At 49.3% G+C, this 21821-nt stretch overlaps 1 protein-coding gene across 1 annotated transcript in view; it reads right to left on the bottom strand.

The window, feature by feature from the left end:
• LDLRAD4 (low density lipoprotein receptor class A domain containing 4) overlaps positions 1-21821 on the bottom strand; it is a 276397-nt gene that overhangs the window by 232334 nt on the left and 22242 nt on the right.

The following is a 21821-nucleotide window of genomic DNA, read 5'->3' as shown; positions in this document are numbered from 1 at the left end:
AGAAGAGAGAAGACCCCCCAGCACACAATCTGGGTACAGGGTATGACTGAACTGGGGATAAATTCTCCAGCAGCCACAGGGCCACCAGGTTCTCAGTATCCAATCAAAGGACACACACTTGTTCCTTCGAAGTCACAGCCTTTTTCTTCAACAAGGGGTCATGAACATGTAATTGACAATGTCTTTACTGGATTGGGGATTTTTTAAAATTATAGACATCCTAAATATGGCTGTGTCTTAAGAACCCAAAGTATCTGTCGACCACATGGATCCACTGATCCATAACTATAAAGAGAGGCAGGCCCAGCAGCACTTTTTCCTCCCTTGAAACACATGTTTAATTTTGTGGGAGCAACAGTGACCCCTGCTTAGTGAAGACCCAACTAAGGTGACAACTTCTGTGATTGTGTCTGCTAGGCTATCTTAACCCCTGCCCTCCACCCTGTTGGCAGGATGTCCTCCCGACTCTGTCTGGCTCCAGTTCACACAATCTGTCACCAGCATCCTCCTCTCAGCCTGATGAGTACGCTGTCCTCCTCACCACTCCAGGTCATGTCAGGTGACCACCTCATGCCTGACAAAGCAGTTCCAGGTAAACTCAGTTGGCTCTGCCTCAGATGGCACAAGCACCTCTCAACACCCAGCTGGCCAATGTGCAGGATTACACTCTGGTCCAAGGGTGAATAAGCCACCATCTGTCTAGCTTGTGTGCTGCAATGTACTCTCCAGGAGACTTGCCCCCCGAAGCATGTTCCTGCCATATGTCACTCCTGAGTGATCAGCCAATGCTAAGGCATCCAGATAAAAAATGACTGCGTCTAGCCAGAGGACCCTGTGAGATTCCTGTGGACATCCACCCAAACACATGAGCCAGACACCCCACTGTTTTTATGTAACTCCTTCCTACCAATGTGGTGAACCTACAGACATTACTTTGTCCTCCTGACTTTTACCTATATTGAGAGAAGAAAACAACCCACTTCTGACTTTCCGGATGATAGTTTTATTCCTCAACTGGGACTACTCTCATCAGTCTTCCTGGGATTCAAATGATTTCTAGTGAACAGAAGTCAGTGGAATAAACAGAAATGTATGTGGTGGATAGAATTCTAAGGTGACTCCCAGTGGGGCCACACCTTTGCATAATTCCCTCCCGTTGAGTGCAGGCAGAACCAAAAGAACATGACAGAAGTTATGGGATGAACCAAAAGAACATGACAAAAGTAATGGGATGCCATTCCCTTGATCAGGTTACCCTATGTAAGACTCCACATCAGCCTACTAGAAAGTGAGGGACTCCCTTTCTGGCTTTGAAGAAGTGAGTGGCCATGTCTGAAGGGCCTGTGAGGGGAACTGCAAGGGCCTCTAGGAGCCAAGAACAGTCCCCAGCTGACCGTAGCAAGGAAACAGGGACATCAGACCTACAGCTACAAGGAACTGAATTCTGCCCACTTAAATGAGCTTAGAAGTGGATTCTTCCCCCACTCACACTTCCAGAAGAGAACACAACTGGGCTGAGAGCTTGTCTGCAGCCTTCTGAGATCCTGAGCAGAGAATCAACTAAGCCATTCCTGCACTCCCAGCCCATGGAATCTGTAAAACAATATGTGAGTATTGGTTTAAGCTATTAAGTTTTTGGTCATTTGTTTTGCACCAGTAGTAAATAAATTTAATTTGGCAATTAATTAAATATAGGAGTATACAAAACACACATGCACTCGTAACTAATACATCAAAACAGCCCTCCCTACCTGCCTCATCCATCCATAAGCAAAAACTCATTTCTCCTACTTGACTATGAGCTCTCTGTGGGCAAGAACCAACATCACCATGACCCTGGCATCATCAAGACTGTGAAGAGTATGTGGCACGTGGGATGCCCTTAATATATATTTTTAAATAAGCCAAATTAAGAGTTATGATTTGTCAATCTCTCATTACTGCAATAAGGCCAAAACAATAGAATTTGTGCAATCCTTCAAAGCAGAGCTCAGAGCCTCAAAATTAATGTCAAAATATGTGGAAGATACTAAGCCTCATATTCTACCCCCAAATGATGAATGGACAATTTCTCCAGGACTGGTTATGTCATTTTACCTGTGAACCTGAGTCATTGCTTAGAGATTTTGCTCCGCAGTTACTGCTTTTGCCAAATATCCTTGCCCCTTCTTGGGCATTTAGCTATCAGCTGAAGGTTAAAAACAAAAAAATTCCCTAAGAAAATTTCCGAAGTAAGAATGTGTGAATCACTCTTTTTTAAAAAATAAATTTATTTTTATTTATTTATTTTTGGCTGCGTTGGGTCTTTGTTGCTGCGCACTGGCTTTTTCTAGTTGCGGCGAGCAGGGGCTACTCCTCGTTGCAGTGTGAGGGCTTCTAACTGTGGTGGCTTCTCTTGTTGTGGAGCACGGGCTCTAGGTGCACGGGCTTCAGTAGTTGTGGAGCATGGGCTTCAGTAGTTGTGGCATGCGGGCTTCAGCAGTTGTGGCTCGCGGACTCTAGAGTGCAGGCTCAGTAGTTGTGGCACACGGGCTTAGCTGCTCCGCGGCATGTGGGATCTTCCCAGACCAGGGCCTGAACCCGTATCCCCTGCAATGGCAGGCGGATTCTTAACCTCTGCACCACCAGGGAAGCCCATGTGAATCACTCTTAATTTTCCATTTGTATTGATAATTCATTCCCAACCACAACGGAAAAACCTGTGTAGGTCAAATGCCCTGACTCTAATTCTGAAACAAAATGCTAATGTCAACTTCATGACAACCTATTTCAAAGGTTCTTTAAGATGTTTTATTTTTAAACTGCTGATTTGTAATTCTTTTAAGCAAGACTTTATTTAAGCTCTGCTTAAAATAAAAGTTGAACGCATAAATCATCCAGTTTCTGCTATCCTCGAGAGATAAATTATTGGTTTTTTAATTACAAAGAATATTGCAACTCAAGTTGTGTCTATTTTAGATGTCAAAAGAACTAGTATAATAAAAGGGAGATTTTAAAATATTCAAATCAGTTAAATTATTGAAGGGAGTACAAAATAAAAACTCCATTCATTACAGAAGCACATCATACTCTTTTAAAATCTATATTCAAGATCTTATTATAAAAAAGAATTCTTATTATATATTCCTACTCCCTCAGAAATCACTCAATAAACCTGAACATTATCTCCAACGTTTATCCCTTGGTGCTCAGCCTCTCAGGCAGCAGAATGCTCACACTCAAGCCAAGAAAAACTAAAAACACCAGTTCCATGACATACGAGGCAGAGAATTTCAATAAACTCACCACTTCTCGGCTTAATTTTAACTCTCTTGGGCCCATCTCTATGTGTGAAAATAGCCAATGACCCACAGCAGGGAACTGGAGGGGTCACTGAGCGATCCCTCCCCAGGCAGAGGAAGAAACAGGCCCAGAGGACAGAACCCACCCACCAGTTCCCTCCACCCTCAGCTCTAGTAAGTGCAGGCCTTTTCCATCATCTCACAAAGCACAGCTCCACACAAAGCCCAATGCTTCAGAGAAAGAAGACTGCACAAGAATATTATGCCCACACCCAGGAAACTAAGACTTTGCAAGAGTGGTTCACTCAAGAGAATTAGTAAGCACAGGCGCTCACACAAGGTGCTGGCGGCGCTCCTCCTGTACCATGTCCCGTGCTCCGAGCACCTGTGGATGGTCCTGTGGGGCTGAGGATGTCACCAGCCCCAAACTGCCTCCTGAAAGCCACCTCCTGACCCGTTTCCAGCAATCAGTGGCTGCAGCTGGGGAGCCGGTGAGAAGCAGGGCGAGAAGCGGCTGGGTGCTAGTATCCCTGCAGAGGAGCACGTGGACAGGGCCCCTCGCACAGGCGGAGCCCACACGAGGGGCAGAAGGCTGAACTCACGGGGGAAGTGAGGCACGATCCTTCTTAACCCTCACAACCTCCTCACTTTCTCTAAGGTAACAGAATACTGAAGTTGGGAGAGAAGCCCGGCCGCGGATCCTGGGTTCCAGGAGGAGGGGCCCGTGAGAACACAACGTCCCCGGGGACAAGGGCTGGGTCTCCGCCATAGGCGGCCGGTCTGTGGGACGGGGACGAGCACAAAGCCGTAGGTGTGGACTTCAGTTATGGAGAGACAAGGGAAACAGAAGGCCTCTCCTACCTAAACTGTCGCGAAACGCAGAGGCGGCCTGCAGCACGGCCCGAACGGACGCAGGACCAGGCGCAGGCCGCATCCGGTCCTCCGACCACGCAAGGATCGTTTTCTCCTTGGGGCCAAGCTGTTCCAGAGCAAATGGACCGGGGTGGTGCTGGCCTCCCGGGAGCCAAGCCGAGCCCAGGGCAGCCCCTACACAGGCCGGGCCCACAGCCGGAGCTGCCTCCAGAGAAAAGTCGGGCCATGTCAGAGCAAACGGCCGGTCACCTGAAGCGAAACTGCACAGGATGGTGTCCTGTCTCCGTTCCACTCTGGACCGACTGCCTTGAGCTGTTCAGAAGCTCCACAGCCCAACACCACCTATCAGGGAACCAGGCCATGCCCGCCAGGGAAACGCTGCACTGCGAAGTCTCACCATGGCCGACATGGCAGCCGAGCCGCGCTTCTGAGGCGCGGCAAGCACGCAAGCGCAAGCACGCAAGCGCAAGCACGCAAGCACACGCACGCCCACAGGGGAGCGCGCACGCATTTGCGCACGTGCAGCAGGGGCTTAAAAGCCCTTAGAGCGGAGGCTTCCAGATCCCAAAAGCGATACATAAACATTCCCAAGCCAGAAGAACAAAAGTTTTCAACAAAGCTAGAAAGAGCACCTTAAGGAAACGTCAAAAAAGATGCCGGTTTCCTTTAAGTGACGTTCTGGTCCAAGGGGGTTAGCTTCCTGCTTACAACTGACCCTTGAACAACAGGGGTTTGAGCGGCAGGTCCCCTCAAATGCGAGTTTTTTCCAGCTTCCAGTTTACAGATCTTTAAGGTCACTAAGTGTGGGGGAAAGTCTGTGTTGGAGTAGAGGTCACAGCGTGAGGAATCAAAAGGAGGAGGGTCCGAGTCCTGATTCCACCCAAACTGTTCATCTTCCTGCCCTTAGGCCGTTACCCGTCCATCCCTTTGTTTCGGGGGCAGTTCGCGGGTTGGCACCCCAACCCCAGAAGCTTGATTTCCAAACTCAAGGGAAGAAGAAAGACAAAGCCCGACGCCTCCACAAAAGATCACCAAGCACTTGAACGGAAGTGTGACGAGAACCGCAGGACGGTCAAGGTCCTTCTCTGATCTGGAGCCGTGCTGTCTGGTGCCCGGGCCTCCTGGAAGGTCCTCTTGTCCAGCTGTCCTCTGTACAAGAGGCCTTGCACACGTCCAAATGCAGATGCTGCGGGCCAGAGACCTGACCCCCAAAGGCTGGGTGGGGTCAGGGCCACAGCAGGCTCAACCCAGGCTGAGAAAGCAGTGGCGTTTTGAAGACCCCTTATGTCCCAAACATCCTGCAACGTGCTCTCAGAAAATAAGGAAAACCTAGGTTGTCATTTCCCTGAAAACCCAAAATGTAACGGGAAGCAGGACAGACACAAGCAAGCCTATGCTGTCATAATAAAATGTCAAGACCGGTTTTCATAAGCCAGAGATAAAAACTGTCCTCCATTTTTTACCGACCTCTGTTAATAGCTAACATCCAAAACAAACCCATTTCTTGGTAGAGAGCTGTTCCTATGAGCCGGGTCCCTGGTCCTGGGAGGGAGCGGATGCTCGACACCAGGAAGAGAGGGGAGGCGGGAAGCAGCAACCCGAGTGCGTCCAAACCCACCCGAACCCCTGGACCAGCATCAGGCAGGCAGGTGCACGAGCGCCAGATGCGACTCAGCCCCACTCGCACCCCCAGGCACCTGCGGGTGGAGGCGGCCAGGCCGTGGAGGCGCCCGTGCGGGCAGGGTGAGCGGGCGCATCCCCGCAAGGCTGGAAGGAGGCCAGGGGTTGACGGGGGGGGGGGGGGGGGGGGGTCTTGGGGGAGGTTCCAGAACAAGGACAGGTGCTGATCAGAGTGAACGAGGACGAGGGTACCGGAGATGAAGATGGAAAGGCCGTGGGCCCAGGGCTCGTACGCAGTCGTAGGGACTCACTTTGACTGGAGAGGAGAGAGGAGCCGTGATTCCACAAGGGCTTCCACACCTCAACACCTGGGCCCTGGGCCAGATGTTGAGGCCACGGGAAGAGGCAAAATCAGCCTCTTCCACCCTCAGTGGCGGCTACGGCCTCCATTCAGTGGGCTGAGTAGTGGGGGCCTGGGAGCCAGCGTCCTGTCGGCTCCCCTCCACCCTTTACTCACACAGATGCTGAGCCTTCACCACAGCAACCAGAGATACAGGAGGTCCTAAAGGTGTCCAAACCAGCAGGAAGCAAATTAAGTTCAAGATCATTTTAGTCTTGACTATACCTCACTGAATTCTAAATATTTAAGTCTATCAACGGTAATATGATAGTTCTATATTAACTACAAAGGTTTGAAAATCATAACATCCTATTTCCCAACATTTCTGAACAGCAAAAAAATATTTACTGTTCACTGATATCTAGATACGGATTTGTCATTTTGGTAAATTGAGCCAATAATAAACATCTATGCTTGGTCTTTCTCCTTCATTAAACTACATAGACTATATCTTGTAATACTTCCTCCATAACCCCTCCATAATATTAGTCACGTGTACTTTCATTTTTAATGCAATATATGTGTGCATGTATATGCATACATACCTATATACACATGCATAATATATAAATACACATGCATATATATGTATATACATACATACACTGAGTTGTGATAGTAAATATTTATATATACTTATCACACGTATATCTTAAAAGTTTCTGATACTACTCAGCCTTACTATGTGACCTACATTCTATCTTCCGTTGCAAGTCACTTTTTTTTTTTTTTTGCAAGTCACTTTTTTAAATTGCAGGTTGTGAACTAATAAAATGAGTTCATGACTTGCCAATTAGTTGGGACCGGTAGTTCTCAAACCCTGGTCTGGGCACTTAAATAACTAAGGCACTTAATTAACGACTATTAATGAATTAATAACCCCATGTTCATCACAACATCAGCTGTCCCCTCCTGTCCCCCCTACCCTCCCAATCTACAGAGAAGAGCAAACTCCAGTCTACCAGGAAAACTTTAGGGTGTCCTGAAGGACCATCCCTCACAGCACAGCCCTGCAGACTAACCAGAAAGCAGAAAGGAGCCAAACAGAAGTCACCCATCTGCATGATCTGTGCATAAACTCTTCACATAAAGTCTGGGATCCAGTATCCTGAAATAACTTAATGAAAACACATTCTACTGCTAAAGGATCTTTGCCTTTGGCTTTCAATGCTTCGATAAACTTGTAAATGGTCATTAAAATAGGCCCAGCATGGGCACTACTTTTTACCCTAGAGCAGGACAGATTCACACTCAGCTGGTCTGCAGTGAGCCCCCAGAGTCTGCATTTCTTACAAGCTCCCAGAGGTCCCACTGCGGTGACCCAGTAACAAAGCACTAGACAGCCCTGGTCATTGGCAGGTCAAGATCCCCCCTTAGCCCCCTAATAATATGTGTTCATTGCACAGCGGACCCCTCAGCAGACAGCACCTGCTTGAAGGCAGGTATTCAGGTGACACCCACAGAATGTTCATGTTGGCTTCAGGTGACAGGAGCACCACTGGTGGTGATGGAAGGGCCACCTGGACAGAGTGGAGGGCAGCATCCAGGTGAGGGAGTGAAAGAATGCAGGGCCAGGCCCAGTGCAGAAACCTATAAACCGCCCACGGATGAAAAGAGACATCTGTTTTTAATTTTTTTTTTTTTTTTTTTTTTTTTTTTTTGCGGTACGCGGGCCTCTCACTGTTGTGGCCTCTCCCGTCGCGGAGCACAGGCTCCGGACGCGCAGGCTCAGCGGCCATGGCTCACGGGCCCAGCCGCTCCGCGGCACGTGGGATCCTCCCGGACCGGGGCACGAACCCGTGTGCCCTGCATCGGCAGGCAGGTTCCCAACCACTGCGCCACCAGGGAAGCCCCGAGACATCTGTTTTTAAGTAACTCAGACACAACAACTCGGATACACTACACATGAGCCACTTTCTATCAGATGGGCTTGCGAGAGCTGCAGCAGCTGGAAAACGTATGCTGATGATGAAACCATTGTTAAAAGAAATGTCCATGTACCCCATTTTATGTGAAAGAAATACAGATGCTCCCAATACTCCCATGTTAATCAATCATTTTAATTGAAAATAGATACATGGTTCTACTACCTCATTAGAGGTCAAGTTCGTTAGAGGTCAACGTCTGGTGGTAAAGACTGGTTGGTCATCAGCCAATTGCTTATATTCCATTAGGTCACAGTTTTTTCTTAAAAAATTACCACACTCCTCTTCATTTTAGACTATTCTTAGAAAATATTTCCCAACATTTTCTCCATGAGATCATCAAAAAATAACTATTGAAGTTGAAATTCTACCCACTTGGAAGCAACTATTAACCAACTAGAGCCTGGAAATACTGTTCTACATGCTACTGAGTTAATAAGGGTAAAAGTAAAATTCCAGAAAACCTACACAATTCAGCCTTCTCTTATTTGAGGCCATGGAGTCCTTTCAACGTTCTTGCGGGTTTCATTAAACTAAGCACAGGACACTGTAAACTGATTTACTAGTTTCCATACTTGCTGCCAAATTTCCACTTCTGCAAAACCGATTTCAACCAGAAAAAAAAGTAAAGCTAATCTTCTAGTTCTTCACATGGTCCAATTTATTCAGAATGAGGGGTAAAAAGTTGGAAGAAAGAAAATCAATCGTTGGCAAATAATGCAAATGTTAATTTATTACCTTTATTATTTTAATCACTACATTGTCTCAGATCATTTCCTCCTCTGAGTTCTGGAAAGCTTTAAAAACATGAACACTGCCAAACAATGATCTTGTTATAAGCCAAAGTTCAGTTATTTTAAGGAATTTACTACCTTTTAGCTGAAGGAGTTCTCCTGAAAATCCTTCCAAACCACTAACTTTGTTAAGAATTTATACAGGTTTACAATATAATACTGCATAGCTTCTAAACGTTTTAGAGTTTTACTCTGTGCATTACTTTAGCCTTTAACAAAGCAGTACAAGCTAAGATTAATGACATAGGTGAGGGGAGGGGAGATAGGGAAAGCAGGAAGTGACTTTAGCACAGCAATGCTAGTTACAGAGAATCAAGCCAAGGGCAGGATGCGATGTGTGCGGGATGCTTCAGCTGCGAAGTACCAGAAGGAAGAGTAGTTTTGAAAGCATAACATTTTGCATCCACTGACTTACCAAAATATCTCCCTTCCTCAGCATCTTCAACAGTAAACTCAGATAAGCACCAAGTTTTCAGATCCTCAGATGAAATTAAATCCACTTAGCCAGAACCCAAACAGCTGAGAAATTCAAATAATTGGAATTTTTGTGAGAAGGAAAATCATTACAACCACAAGACCTTAACACACAAAACGACTGGCCAACTTCCCAGTTACAGTGGCTGCCAGGACCAGGAGGGAGAGGGGAGAGGAAGGAAGGGCCAAGCCAAGAGCAGAAAGCCAGAGGAAAGGGACCAGATGCCCCCATTTGGAGAAAACTGAGGCACAGGGAGAGGAGCAGACTGAGGGGAAAGGCCAGGAGTCAGCCCTGTCTGCAACCATCCTCAGAGGCACAAAATACCCTGCCACTGACGAAGAAGATGACAGAAATCATTGTGACGCTGTGGGCTCAGCTTGAAAAGCACGAAAATAAAAAGTCTGGTGAAAGAATGCCCTGGTCTGCATGAGACTTAAACCCAAACTCAGAAAGGACAGTTAGTTTACATCCATTAATCCCATACTTCACCACCTCCCTCTTCCCTTTGACATCTATAAATTTGTTACAATCTGCCATACATAAAATAGGTAAGCAACAAGGATTTACTGTATAGCACAGGGAATTGTAGCCACCGTCTTGTAATAACCCATAATGGAATATAACCTACAAAAAAACCACAAAAACAAAACCGAAGCACTGTGCTGTACATCTGAAACCAACACAATATTGTAGATCACCTATACTTTAATGAAAAAACAAAACAAAAAACCGACAGTTAGTGACTCACAATCCAAAGCAAGCCACTACCTGGGCCCCAGCACAGCCACTGGATGCTGCTGCTCGCACAGGGGTGGCCCCAACCTCCCGAGAGCTGACAGACAACGAGGATGAACGGGGACGTGGCTGAGGGGCACCCACGTCTGAAGGGAGGGTGGCTGGTCTCAAGCTACAAGGCAACAGGAACCAGGTCTGAGCGCAGGGAAGCATCCCAGGCATGTGAGCTGCACAGGTTGTTTTTAGAAAGTGAATTATCATGCGTAGGCTGCCCCTGGAAACCTCCGCAATTCCTGAGAAAACTGTCCTTGTTCTTCTCAAATCCCACCATGTGTGAAGGGGGACTGGTGCCGCTGCTTCCAAACAAGCAAGACAGACCACCTTCTGGTGACTGTCGTGCTGCAGGCCTGTGTGTGTGCACACGCGCGCACGCACACACGCCTCCAGGGGCTGCAAGTACAGTGTCCAAAAGTAACAAACATTTCTTTGATAATTTAAAAGTGCATGACTCTACATGATCGCATGCAGAAGCTGTTTCAAATACACTTAATTATTGGGGTCTTTTTGCAAATACAGGTGTAACTGAAGACCGCGACTCAATTTCAGAAGTCATCTCCGTAACTCAGACTTGCAGTCCGAGGAGCTTCTACTAGCCTCCCGCTTGCCACAGGCACCCTGCTGATTGCGGCCAAGACCTTGGCCAGGACTCGGGAGATGAGGTTATTCCATGTGCAAGAGGATTTATTGGGCAGTTAAGCACAGAAGATTTTCAATCTCACTGGAACAGAACAATTGCAGTCTTAGATTTGCTCTTACTCAGAATTCCGTTCATGTCAATTCTACAACCAAGTCAGTGACTCCCACCCTTTGGGGTTGGGATGAAACTGTAGCTAATGCCGGAAGGCAACCCCAAGGAGGGAGGGGCCAGGAGCCCTGCAGGACCTCCGGGCTGAGTGTGCTTTAAAGCAGCTCCCTGCCTTCCATGTACAAGCTGTCGCCAGCCACCATCTCAATGTGAACATCACTTTGGCAGCTTTCCTTTGATCTAAGACCATTGTTTGGCAATTAAAAAACAACTCATGGGCTTCCTGGTGGCACAGTGGTTGAGAGTCCACCTGCCGATGCAGGGGACATGGGTTCGTGCCCCCGTCCGGGAAGATCCCACATGCCGCAGAGCAGCTGGGCCCGTGAGCCATGGCCGCTGAGCCTGCGTGTCCAGAGCCTGCGCTCCACAACAGGAGAGGCCATAACAGTGAGAGGCCCGGGTACCGCAAAAACAAACAAACAAAAAAAACCAACTCATTCTCAGCCACGCCCATCAGAAGCCCAGACCTGGAGTCGGCAGTCACCATTGACCATCAGAATTCTTTCGGCCTCTGGACACAGCAGCATCACGCAAGAAAGAAAAGGCGAGGGCTTCCCTGGTGGCGCAGTGGTTGGGAGTCAGCCTGCCAGTGCAGGGGACACGGGTTCGAGCCCTGGCCCGGGAGGATCCCACATGCCACTGAGCAACTGAGCCTGTGCTCTGCAACAAGAGAAGACAAGACAGTGAGAGGCCTGTGTACCGCAGCGGGGAGTGGCCCCCGCTTGCCTCAACTAGAGACAGTCCATGAGCAGCAACAAAGACCTAATACAGCCAAAAATAAAAACAAATTAATAAATAAATTTATTTAAAAAAAAAAAAAAAAAGGAAAGCAAAGGCGAAAGCCCGAGTGTGTGGCCTTCCTCAGTTTGTGGCATGCACTCATCCCCCAGACTATCTGAGCAGAAGAATAAGGCAAATGCCCTGCCCTCAGGGAGCCCACCGTCTGCTTGGGAGTCTCCAGCCTGGAGCCAGTAGCAGGAAGATTTAACACTTTGTAGCAAAATGGCCTTTTATGCTTCTGGGTCCAAAGGGACCCAGAAGGGGGTGGGATCTGGGCAAGTGCTACTCCCTCCAGCCCCGACCACGCCTCCTGGGCACTGTCTCAGCTCCCCTGAGTCAGAATCTCTAGGAATCTGCATTTCAACAAGCTCCCCAAATAATTCATAAACATACCGACATGTGGAAAACAGAGGTCTAAACCCAAATTAAACTGACCTGTGTGAGGGAGGGAGGGAGGCAGCTTAGCAGTCAGAGGTGGGAGGAGATGCGGGGCTCGGGGCAGCTGAGTGAGGACTGACACCAAGCCACCCCGCCTGGGTGACCGACCACAGGACCCACGAAAGACTGAGGAAGCGACTGGGGAGGGGGGAGTTCATATCCTGGGTACACACTCGATCCCCAAATGACTGAGGGAGGCCCTCTTACCTTTCCTGGTGATGTAACTGCTCTGGAAAAACAGAGAAGAGGCCTGCCCTGCCCTGAGTGTCTGGAGCAGCTCATTCCTGCTACACATTCCAGCAGCTGAAGATGAGCCCAGAGGAGCACGCTCCTCTCCGGGCAACATGCGGCTGCACAGCCAAGGAGGGTGGCCTCCAGGCAGAGAGGCCAGGAAGGGTGTGGTCTGTTGGGTGGCGCTACAGAAACAGGGTGCCACAGGCTGCAGAGGGAGAGGGGCCCAGAGAAAGAGCCCCAAGCCAGGCCACTGTGACCGTGTGGTCAGCTGTGTGACGTCCTGAGGGTCCCAGACCAGGAGCATCAGCTTCCCTGGGGAACACGTGAGAACAAAGTCTCAAGCTCCACTCCCTACCTGCCAGTTCAGAAACTGCATTTTAAGGAGCCCTCCAGGTGATTCTGACACACACTGAAATCTGAGACCCTCTCGCTAAAGCACATAAAGGACACTCAAGGAAGGAAGAGAAAAAACAGAGGTAAAAGGCACAGCAGTCTTGTGACTTCCCTGGTGGCGCAGTGGTTAAGAATCTGCCTGCCAATACAGGGGACACGGGTTCAAGCCCTGGTCTGGGAAGATCCCACATGCTGCGGATCAACTAAGCCCGTGCGCCACAACAACTGAGCCTGTGCTCTAGAGCCCGTGAGTCACAACTACTGAAGCCCACGCGCCTAGAGCCCGTGCTCCCAACAAGAGAAGCCACCGCAGTGAGAAGCCCGTGCACCGCAACAAAGAATAGACCCCACTCGCAAGCCCGCGCACAGCAACAAAGACCCAACGCAGCCAAAAATTAATTAATTTATTTATTTATTTTAAAAAAAAGGCACAGCGGTCTGTCCTGAGGCTGTTGTGAAAGTCCAAGCAAGAAACACTGGGACTCCAAGGCAGTAACTACAAGTAAGAATGGAAATGGTCAGGTGAAAAAATACTCAGAAGTAAAACCACAGGACTTGGTGACACGGAGATAGACTAGATGTGCAGGGAGGAGGGGGCAGAGCCTGGCTAGGGTACCCAGCTTTAGGTCAGGTAAAAGAAAAGAGAGCTTTTATGTCATTGCACAGACAAGTCCTGCCAACATCTGCCTCAACTTTGAAACACTCAAGTCTGTTACAAGCCACCTTGGGATCCTCCAGATTCAGGAAGATTGTACTTTAAATGCTTTTATACAACAGCACAGGTGTGAAACGCACTCAGGTGTCTTCTCCAGCTACATTCTCCAGCAAGGATCTCAAGAAGCTTTATAAATAGAAATCAATCCAGATTCAGTCTTGGAAGAAGAGAAAGGCTACAGAACTTCACACAATCCAAGTGTAGCCACTTGCAGAGAAAAGTAGCAAACAATGCTTGACACCCTAATTCTGAATAGAAAGGAAACAGCACAGTGTCTAATACAAAACACATGTTAAAGGCTTCTCTGCCCAAGAATGTCACTTACCCAAGTTATTGGGCTCAGGATATGTATGAAAAATGTCCATTCTTAATTAGTTACACTCATGAAGGACACTGTGTAACTGAACAATGGCAAATACTTCAAAAATCATTGATTTCTGGCTTTATAAAATGTTTTTACACTTATCATTAAATTTGGGCGTGTCTAATGTTCTGAATATTCTCTCTCTTTTTGAAGAGGAGCAAGGCCCACTCTGAGGATGTGACTCCAGGGAGCTGGGAAGCCATCCAGTCTCCAGGCCGCATCCTTCCCTCGGCTGCTTAGCTGGGAGCAGCAGGACCACCAGGCCTGCCTCCTCCTCGCCATGCCCGCCATGCTGAGCCGCAGTACGCCTGGCTGGAGCCCCACTATCTGTGAGCGCAGCCAGCCACGAAGAGAGATCGCAGGGCCGTCAGGAAGCCAGAGAAGGAATGGGGAGGGCAAGCCGTCCAGCACAGAAGAGGAGGCTCACAATGGGGCCTCAGTGGTGCCTGCAAACGGCTGTGGGGCCCATGTGGAAGGAAAGCCAACCTGCTCTGAATCACAGGCACGTTTCAACCCATCTGCACTGGCCTTGACGGGGCTGTGTTCGAGGTGATGAGCTCCCCATCGGCAGGGAGGTTCCAACCATGGCTGGAGGGCTCCTTTTAGTCAAGTGACAGGACAGAGGGACGTCACACTGATGGTGCAGGTGACCACTCCTGTCCATGAGACAGAAGGTCAAAAAAGACAAGGCAAGTCCTGGAGAGAAAGACATCTTTGTGGAGGGAAGGAAATCGTGGGAGAAAGAAGAGCAGCAACAAATAATCAGCTGAGTCCAAGATGCTACACGGAGGGCTTCCCTGGTGGCGCAGTGGTTGAGAGTCCGCCTGCCAATGCAGGGGACACGGGTTCGTGCCCCGGTCCAGGAAGATCCCACATGCCTCAGAGCGGCTAGGCCCGTGAGCCATGGCCATTGAGCTTGCGCGTCCGGAGCCTGTGCTCCGCAACGGGAGAGACCACAACAGTGAGAGGCCCGCGTACTGCAAAAAACAAACAAAAAAAAACCCAAAAAAACAAGATGCTACACGGAGCATCTCGCCATTTGCCACTACTGTCATGTTCCCCCTTCACCCCAAACATGAACAAATTTGTGTTTGTGTAACAAGTTTGTGTAAAAACACTACTACTCAGCCATTCGTCAAGCAGATTTGAGAAAGATTTGCCAAGCGCTCTAATCCATGTTAGCCATTTATGACCAAGCCAGAGTCCTGGGCAAAGAAGAGCTGGGGACATGCCCTGTTCACAGACATCCAGGGGCGTCAGCCAGGAGAACACGTTTGCTGTTGTGCTCAAAAGAAGCTGAGGCAGCAAAGACACATCTACCAGCTGTGGCACAGGGGCCGCTCAATAGCCAAGCAATGACCTTCAATAAAAATCAGCATGTGCTCTTAGGAGGTTATTCAAAAATAAAGTATAGCCTTTTCTCTTCGAGGGGAAGATGGAATGAATGCCCCTTGAGTTGTGTGAACAGCACAGACAGACAGGCAGGATAAGTAGACAGAAACAGATATAAATAACAGATAAAGATGATAGAGATGATTGATAAACAGACAGGAGGTGGATACAAATAGATGATAAAGATGACTTAGATATAAAATCAGAAAACAAGCTAAAGAAACAACTGGAAGAAAATGAATCAAAAGTGTATTAACAACGTAGGACACACTTAACAGAACATTCTAAGGCTTGTGGTTCCTTTTACTTAGTGCCTCTCTAAGAGCTACAACTGTGGGATATTTCAGTATTAAGGTTCATTTTACCCAAAAGTCAATTAGAAATTAGGAAGTAGTCACAAACTATGCAAATTCACCTTTCATTGAAGGAGGTGTTATGGAATTGTACAAGCACTCCAGGAAAACAACAGCCTCCAAAACCACAGCACATTTCAGGAACACGCAGTCATACTGATCTGAGGATAATATGACAAACTGCAACCCCCCTGACCCAGGGGTCACTTGTCTGTGTCTAGGGGTGAACAGCGGCAGACCTGCCCTTTCTGTACAAAATTGTGAGTCTCCTTCAGAGGGCATTTTCTGGGACCTCGTTTTACAGAAGTTAAAAGGCCAGTAGTTCTGACCCAATCCTTTCTCTGCCTCCTTTGAACGCTATAGTATCCAGCTAAGGAAAGAGGAAATACGCCTCCGGACAGACCGAACCACGGCCTTAGTAACAGGCTAGAAAGAAATATTATTGGCCTAAATACTGAATTGATGAACAACAAATTTATCAACTGCAAACTTCTATAAGGTGTAATCAGATCACAAAAGCTTTTAAGGGACCTGGTAAAAGAAAGGAAAGGCAATTGTGAGAAAGAATTTAACCTTGAGGGCACCCGCGACAGAGTCCATTCGCTGAACTTCCCTCTAGTCATGTTTAAACATTTGTGTAAAGTCAGACAGAGCAAGACAAATACTATATGATCTCACTTATATGTGGAATGTAAAAAAATACAACAAACTAGTGCATATGACAAAAAAAGAAGCAGGCTCACAGACATAGAGAACAGACTAGTGATTGGTTACCAGCTTGGGAAGGGGGCAACACAGGGTGGGGGAGTGGGAGGTACAAACTATTGGGTATAAGACAGGCTACAAGGATGTACTGTACAACACCAGGAATATAGCCAATATTTTTATAATAACTGTAAGTGGAGCGTAACCTTTAAAAGTTGTATAAAATTTTTAAAAATTAAAAAGAAAGATGGGTTTCGGACAATGGAATTGCTTTTCTGAATATTAAGTAAACAACAAGGGATAGAAGCAGACACTGGAGCTCTCACATCTTTTCAGCTGCTACCTGGCCAATGTATGTGTGCTAACTTTTACTCCTTATCATCTGTCAAAACTGCCACCAGCCCTGGAGCAGGGTTTCCCAGCCTTGGCAGTACTAACATCTGGGGCTGGATAACTCCTTGTTGTGGGTGTGTCCTGTGCACTGTAGGACATTTGCAGGCTCCCTGGTCTCTACCCACCAGATGCCAGGAGCACCTCCCACCTACCAGTTACGACAACCAAAGATGTCCTCCTGACACCGGGAGGCAAAATCGCCTCCAGTTCAGAACCTGTGTTATAAAGCCTCCAGAGCCACAAAAAGCACCCCTCATGATGGTTAGTTTCTCACCATTCGAGGCCCCAGGCTGCACTCTGGACCCTAGGATGTTATCTTGCAGATGCCTGCCATGAACAGGTGGGTGGGTCAGGGCAAATCCACCACCATGAGTGGCACCTTCTACCAAAGGCCCGTCTAAAACACGCGACCATAAAGGAACAAAGGCAGGCGTGGGATTCCTCTCTGGCCGTCAGAAGGGCTGCATTTCAAATGCAGGCCTTCACACAGGGCTTCTGGGGATTGCTAAAAGAGAGATTTTCAAAACAGTCCTTTTCCACAGGAGCCAGGCCTCTTCGCTCTTTACCATTCAATTCACTAGGCCTTGGGGCCTGGGGCCTGGCCCCTGGCCGGCAGCTCACCCCCACCCCACCCCCAGCTACCCGCTGCTCCTGCCCTTAGCAGCAGCACCTTTAACTGGAAATGATTTGTAACAGCTCATAAACAGCTCTAACACAAACCATTGTCAAAGGAGGTATTAACAAATTTGCACTTCTGAGCTCCCACACAGGCAATTTTCTCATCATTCTGACAAGAGAAATGTTTAAGGAAAGCGCAACAAACAGTTCTGAGATCTATGGGCAAGGTTTTCCAAATAAGGCACCAACATTCCACTCGTCAAACAGCTATTGCATTTCAGCAATTTCCTCTCACCCCAGCAGGTGCAGCTGCCACACAGGTGCCAACACCTGGGCTCCCCCTGGGCAGTCCCCCTCCTGACCCTTTCCGTAGAAGAGAGAGGGCTCCCTCCGGCGTGCCAGCACCCATTCCAGCTCACCAGGCTCAAAGCATCTGTGGCTGCCAGGCCACCAGAGATGCCGTGGGGTCCCTGCTCACAGCAGTCCTACAGACCCGCTGGCATCCAGGGGATTTAAGCCTGGATCCTTGGAGAGATGGTGCCCCGAAGCAGGACTTGCCTCACTCAGCCCCTCCAGTCCTCGGGACCCTGTTAGGAGGCAGATTCTGACTGTGGGTAGGGGCGGGGACCAATATGCATTTCTAATCAGTGACTCAGATAACAGAGGCAGGAAAGGGGCCTGAATTTAAAAGAGGAGCGATTTCTACTCCCAACCCAGAGAGGCCCCACCTCAAGTAGAGAAGGAGGTTCCAGAGGAAGGAAGCAGACTTAGATCCGCCCAGCTTCCCGCTGCTGTGCTGCTGTTCGGAGCGCTTCCCGGATCTCTGTCCCGGTGACACATAACTGCTGCTCTAATTCCAACAGCACGCAGGGCTCCGGAGCTGTGCGGAAACACGGCGCCCTTTTCCTGGACTTGAGACTGTGACAGCCTCCTGTCCCTCGTCCCGACATCACCCAGAGGCCCCGGTGAGTCCTAAGACAAGACATTGCTGTCCCCAATCCTGGACCGGGTCCTTCCACAGAGCCCTGGGGGCCATCCAGGACCATGCATGCACAAGTGCACACGTACAAACATGCACACACACATGCCTGCACACGCGCACCTGGGCGCCCTCCCGGCTCCTCTCCCGCAGCACAACCTGCAATACTCAGAAAAGCTCTGGCCTCCAGGCCTTTGCACAGAGCTCCCTTGGCCTAGAATCTTCCCAAATGCCACCTGGGTCATTGAGGGGTCCCTGCTCAAATGCCACCTCACTTAGGAGGCCTGCCCTGACCCCCAGCCATGGAAACCCACCTTATGTTTAACAGTAGAGCTTTTGAAGTTAAAAGAATCAGGGGGTTTTCTTCTAAATGTTCTGTTCTCATCTCGTTACCTGTGAGCATGTTTGCTGGTTCAGGTCACTCTGGCTAGAGTAGCGCACGTCCTATTCCATCCCAGCCACGAATGGAAAGACAATTCTGGATGTGGCTGCGAGAGCAAACTCCACAGCTGGAGTTCTAGGCCCGGCTCTGCCCCAGGCAGCCGAGCGGCCCCCAAGCAGCACGGCCCTATCTGCACCCGGCCTCCCTCTTCTGTGCCCGGGAGACCCTCCCCACACCCCCTGCCAGTCTCCCCAATGCAGCCAAGAGAAAACAGTTCATCATCCACTGAACAGTCTCAGGAGGGGAAAAACCCTTAGCCAGCCCGGCGCCCGGGCAGCTCTCACCCACTGCACATCCCTCCCAGGGAACCAGGGGACCCCTCCCATGTTCATGCCCTCCTGGCTCTCCCAAGGGGCAAGTCCGCCTTTACTCACCGTACTGCCTGGTCACCACGCCCCCCCACCTGACGGTCAGCTCTGAGGCAGTCTGAGCTCACAGAGTGTAAAGGGACAGGTACAGCCCTGTGCCCCGTCAAGAAAGTGTGCTCATTCCTACAGAAAATGAAAACGTGATAGATTCTGATCAGCAGGCCTTTAGGAGAATATTAGAAAGACTATTCCGAATTCCAGGGTGTTCTGTTTTCGATGAATCCATTCCTCTTTCCTTCCTGCCTGCAGGATTTACAGGGCAACACATCACACCTCCCCTTTACTAGTCATAATCAACCTAGAGGAACCTGCCTGCTGATAACGAATCAGTCACAAGAAAGATGTCTCAGACACCCTGATGCTAGTTTACCCTGCAGGCTTGGGAATTCCTTCAAAGAGTGGGGAAAAGGAGAAGAAAGAAAGGGCTTTAAATATCCCTCTTTCTAGATCCACATTAGTCTCTATAAAGAAATGGAGGAAATGACACCGTCAGTGAAAACCTGAGCGCGTGTTCCTGCTGAGACGGCAGAAGACAGCAGGCTGTCTTGCTTCCCCCACAGAGGCTGCCTCCGGTCAGGGGAGGCCATTTCCCCGGGATGGCAGCTCCCTGAGTGCACGAGGCTGCAATGCCCATCGTTTCTTCCTTCCTTCCGTCCTTCTCCTATGGCACCGACAGTGCATCCAGGTGGTGCCCCTCTGGGATGGGGCCCAGGCCAGAAGAGGCAGTGGCCAGGCGCATGCAGGACGGGACCCTGGGCCCTGGACCCCCAGGTGCACATTGGTCTCACACCATCTGTGCCCTGAGGCCTCGTGGCCCAGGCAGAGGTTTGGAAAATGAGCAAAATGCCAAGACACAAAACAAACAGAAGAAAAGCCTGACAGAACTACACGACACAATGCCAGGAGCAAGGACAGCCCCTCCACAGATCCCCCTGCAGACCCCCAGCCCCCCCATACAGGGCCCCCCCAACCCCGCCTGACTCACACACCAGCCCATGGTATCGCAGTTCCTTGCCCCATAGTTCAGTGGTTGCCACACACCTCATGATCGTCCAAAGCTCCACCCTGTGGGGTGTGGATCCGGTCCCATGAGGACAGTGTGACCCACACTTATGTGACACATGCTTCAGCATCTACCCATAAGGAACTCCTGACACTTCAGATGATTAAGTGCAGAGGCCAAGGCCTTGTTGCCCCCTTCCTGATGCACTGGGACCCACCAGGTTGGGTTTCCACCCACAGTTGCAACATCAGCAGGGCCTGCAGAAGTGCACAGTGGGCATCCAAGGCCCCCGAGGCCAGTCCCCCAGTCAGCACAGGGCTGGGGCGCTGCCCAGGTCCCCAGCACAGTAAGTGACCACAGCAGGGACGAACACACATCTGCAGATGAGCTTCAGCAATGCCATCAGGTTTTCGTCAAACTTCATTCACAACGAGCAGACTTATTCCATCAACACGCACTGTTCCCTGCTGGAAGACCCAAGTCCCCTTCAGACAATCCGATTTCTATGGATCCACAAGAAAAGCATTCTTTCCAATTTGCCTTCTTTGGCGCTGGGCACAAGGTCTGGAATTCCACAACTGGGTGAAGGAACTGTTACATCTACTTAAAATGTAAATAACCCCAAGGGATCAACATTGATAACACTATCGCTATTACCACCTTGGTGTGAGGTAGCTTAGCAGTTAAACCTATAGACCTATTTACTAGTAGGCTGGTAGTTCATTCATTCACTCAACAAACAATTACCAGATAATGCTAATGGGGGAGATGTCTTTGTCAGGCACCAGCCAATAACTGGGGAAAAGCACAAGAAAGAAGGAGCACATCGGAGCAAGGGCATCAGGGTGACTTAGGGATCCCCAGCACCTGGGCAAGGTGGGCACAGAAGCCAGGCCACGGTTCTCCCGTTAAAGAGAGAATCTCTCCTCTCTGCACTGAGGTCTGGCGCCTACAATCACGCAACTTGAGAAAGTGGAGTGATGTGGAGCTGGGGGCACTCACGCCAAACAACAAACGTAAACTGAATGTGGCAAAGGCTCTGGAGTGAGGGTGTCTGCCCACAAACCCTGCTGCTCGTCCCTCCCATTCAGAGCATTCTTCCTGGAAACTAGCGGAAAGCAGGGAAGGATCTGACCCAGTTCTCACTTCAAGGTGTTTCAGGAGCAACTACAGAGCATCAGGAAGGGGCCCCGTGATGACACACAAGGAGTACGTGGCCAGGCACAGACTCCGCAGGCCTCCTGCGCACACATGGGAAGGGCACCCCTGAGGTCACAGTCACTCGCTTGAGGCCAGCTCGTCCAACAGGACATGATTACTGGTGGGGACAGAAGTGAGATAAACCACATGCTGATCGCAGTTGAGAAAGGGGACCAACTCGGACTCACGGCTCTTCTCTACCTTTATAGTTTGAAATTTTACCATAGTAAGAAGTTGAAAATAAGACTGTTGGAAGAATGAAAAACAGCAGTGGCTGAATGCAACACACATATGGGACTGAGTCTGGGAACAGAGAGGGTTCAGTAGAAGTGGTAAGACCCAAGTAAGCCTGTGCTGCTTTGTGCCTTGTGACGCAATCACCATGGCCTGATGTGGTATCAGGTACCAACATTCAGGGGAGCTTGGTGAAGGGTACAGAGGAACTCTGCACCACCTTCGCAACTCCTCTGTAAATA

The sequence above is a fragment of the Kogia breviceps genome, chromosome 15 (assembly GCF_026419965.1).
Source record: "Kogia breviceps isolate mKogBre1 chromosome 15, mKogBre1 haplotype 1, whole genome shotgun sequence".
Taxonomy (NCBI): Eukaryota; Metazoa; Chordata; class Mammalia; order Artiodactyla; family Physeteridae; genus Kogia; species Kogia breviceps.
This window is presented reverse-complemented; position numbering and strand designations above follow the sequence as displayed.